This window comes from Mytilus californianus, unplaced genomic scaffold (genome assembly GCF_021869535.1).
Source record: "Mytilus californianus isolate M0D057914Y unplaced genomic scaffold, xbMytCali1.0.p SCAF_9, whole genome shotgun sequence".
NCBI classification, from domain to species: Eukaryota; Metazoa; Mollusca; class Bivalvia; order Mytilida; family Mytilidae; genus Mytilus; species Mytilus californianus.
The window spans coordinates 25,533,842-25,537,693 of NW_026262745.1; positions in this window are offsets into that span (position 1 = coordinate 25,533,842).

The following is a 3,852-nucleotide window of genomic DNA, read 5'->3' on the forward strand; positions in this document are numbered from 1 at the left end:
CTCATTGGCAATCATGCCACATCTCCATATTTTTATACAGATGAGGCTGACTTGATAAAGTTACAAAAATGTGGTGGGGGTTATAACCTTCATAAGTTTATGGATTTCGGGTCTTAAACTTTGTCCCCTTTTTAAAAGGTTCCGCGCTCACTATACTCAAATATATATGACATAGATGGAAATCAAAATGCATGGTTATTGTTACTTCTGCAAAAGCAATTTATGTGGGTTGTTGAAGGTGGGCACTCATGAAATACGGCCCATGAAGACTCTGGTGTTTTAGAAGGCACAGTGCTAGGACTGGCGATGCTCTTCCTCTGCCACACCAAGGACTTGCCGGAATGTGAAAATTCCCAATTTCTGCTCTTTGAAGACGACTGTCTACTATATTAAGAAGTCAAAACCACGAAAGACCACCAAATTCTCCAAGAAATCTTAACGCTCTGGATGAATGGTTATCAAATTGGGAAATGAAATTTAATGCTAACGAGTATTAAATAAAAATAGACACATTTCTATCAGCTAGAAAACCACGCATTAGAACAAGTTAAGAAAGAAAAAATGTATGTGGCCGGTCTCAATTTATCAGACGATCTAAAGTGGACCAGTCATGTATATTTAAATTTACTAGCAAAGTAAATAGTACGATAGGTTTTCTGAAAAGAAACTTACGCAAATACCCCAAGAATGCAAAAATAGCCTATGCTTTCCCCGCCACATTATGTATGTCTGTCCCAAGACAAGAGCCTGTATTTCAGTGGTTGTCGTTTGTTACTGTATATCATATTTGTTTTGGGGTTAATGCATTTTTGTGTACATAAATCAAGCCGTTAGTTTGAGTTGTTTTACATTGATGTGTCATCTCGGGGCCTTTTATACGGCTTGCTATATGCGGTATGGGTTTTGCTCATTGTTGAAGGCAGTACGGTGACCTGTCATAGTTGTTAATTTCTACATCATTTGGTAGGGACGGATGCAGGATGATGAAAATTATATAAATCGTGAAAAACATGATATAATAATTGTTTGGGCGATCGAATGGGTGGGGGTGTACGCCATCTACGCCCCCTGGATCCGCCACTGCTTGGTCTTTGCTCAAAAGTTGTCTCAGCTGTCTATTATACCACATCCTCTTATTGGAATATGGTGCTGTCAATTGGAACCCATCTACCATCAGGAACTGATTAGAGAAGACGGAAGCATATTTAATTATACAGAAAAGACTGGTGCACGCTTAGATTTCTATTTCTACTTAATAGTTTATCTTAATATAAAAAAAATAATAAATTGAATGTGTCACTATGTCAAATTGTTAGAATTGATTTTTTTCGTAATTCTCAAATGAATTTTACTTCAAATACTTTCCACAAAGCCATGCGTAGTCATGCGTAGTACAAGCGCACGTGTGATATAACGTCACAGTACCCAAATTGCACCTATTTTGACAGTTTTCACCTACGTTTATTTATGATCCAGACAAAAGTTTCCATGCTGTGTTTATTTTGCAGATGTATCCTTATTTACTATATAGTTCCACCAATTTAATTTTGAATGTATATTGCAATCATAGAAAAATGAGTTTGACGCGACCTCTAAACGATCCATGATTCTCTCAGATGATTCTGTAATGAGGAGTACCCAAATTGCATCTATGCTTAAATTCACATCCGTAAAAATCAAATAACTCAGATGTTAATTTCTCCAAATATTTAAAACAATCTGACAATAGTCCATGCTTAATTACTTCTTTAAGAAATTGGTGCCTGTAACATAATTTTAAAAATTGCTCATTTTCAAAAGATGCTGACTTCGCATGGAGACGATTCCGTAGATGAGGGAGTGGACAGGGGGGTACCCTTCTCCCACCTCCCGCCTCCCACTTTTAGAATCTTTTTTTTCTCTCCCACCTATTTTTTGTCTCCCCGCACCTCCCCTCCTCCCCCCACCTCCCTCAAAAGCTGTCCACCCCCTCGTAGATTTTACTTTGTTCACTGGATGCTTTGAAAATCTGATGATATATACCTGGGACTATTATACTAGTTAGTATAATAGTCCCAGTATATACCGTGAACGTTTTGTGACTTGTTAAATATATTCAGCTACAGTGGCGGATCCAGAGGGGGGCGTAGAAAGCGTACGCCCCTCCCCTTTTTGCTTGCACTTTTTTTTTTTTTTTTTTTGTAAAATGATTAATCAGACTAGACTTCGTGAACTTTGCCATTTCCCGTGTATTTCATTTTTATGCGACAATTCTTTACTTATAAAGATATTTTTCGCTCGTATTTACTGTAATATATTACTGATTATGTCAAAGTCATGTGATTCACTTCGGTGGAGTTGACCAGTGCGTCGAAAAAAACGTCACTCAGTCATTTTGAAATTCAAATTTCAGAAACACATTGCTTAGGCTGAGGATGATAATCATTACACCTTCAAAGCGACAAAGGATTGAGCAAGAACGTAGTGACTTCTATTTCACAATTCCACCAAACAGAAAGTAATATAGTCTATTACACTCTCATGAAAAAAAAATCCACAGCAGAATTATTTACCTTCGAAAACATGTTTCACCCAACACACACCAGCCTATTAATAACATAGCTGAATAATGATCCTTAGTCAGTAAGCTCTAGATAGATTTAAAGTCTAAGGTACGGACCATTTGATTTGAGGAGACAGTCTGAGATATTTGAGAGAAAAAATTCTGACCCTGATTTTTGCCTTAAACAAAACTTCTGGCCGTATCAAGATTGAAAACAATAATCTTGTCCAATTTTTTGCTATTAGAAACAAAAATTTCCAACAGAATTATTTAAATAATTAAATGTACATGATGAATAAAAAACGGGCGTAATTTTTTTGGGGCCGGGCGTTTGCTTGTAAATCCCATATCTGACCGGAATGTCTGTTTCGCCGAACTGATATTTTGAATACTTTTTTCAAGGCCCGACTGCAACCTGCCTGCTGAATGTGGCCTTTATGTCGTCACTTGTAGACCGTCATTCATAAATTCGTTGTCATTTCAGACTCATTCGTAGCCTTTGGTTGATTTGGAACCCCTCACTTCCCTTGTTGGGTGAAACATTTCAACCAAACATTTGGATAAAAATTGCTTGTTTGTCTTTCTTAAATCGTGTCGGTCGTATTGTAAATGTCATTGAATAGCCCGGCGTATATCTTGTTTACAACAAGAAATCTGTGAAGTTATGCTAACTAAACATACAACAAACGAGTATTTTCCATGTCCATTTTTTACTGACAAGTCCCACATCAAATATATTAGTACATATAGCCGTTTGGATCCAATCATCATTTTATAATAGACAACTAATGGGGAGAATACGGCATCAAAAATGTCCAACCTTTAACTACTAGTATAAAAATATACATGCCCCCCCCCCCCCCCCCCCCCCCCCCCCCCTTTTCCAAAATCCGGGATCGGCCTCTGAGCTATGTTGAAAGACTTGTATAATGTCAAATTATAAACTGAATACAAATGGTTTAGTCTCCAAGAAAACGTGTAAAATTCCCGCTGCTATTTTTGCTGAATAGGTGCAATTTGGCATGTTGGGTACTAGAGGTGCAATTCGAATTTCGCCGGGGTACTGTGACGTTAATCTTCAATGTGTTGAAGGCGGTAACAACACAGTAGAATAATAATTTGTTTACCACGATTCTTACTCGTTTGTTCAAATTGTTATTTTAAATCTTTTTAGAAAGAAAAATACCACTTTGTTTGTGATAACTGTTTAATCCCAATCTGAAGCCTTTTGCCGATTGCCAGGTTGTATCATGAAATTTGAAGCGTTTTGATGACAAATCAACAAAAACATTACTCAGACAAAGATGTGA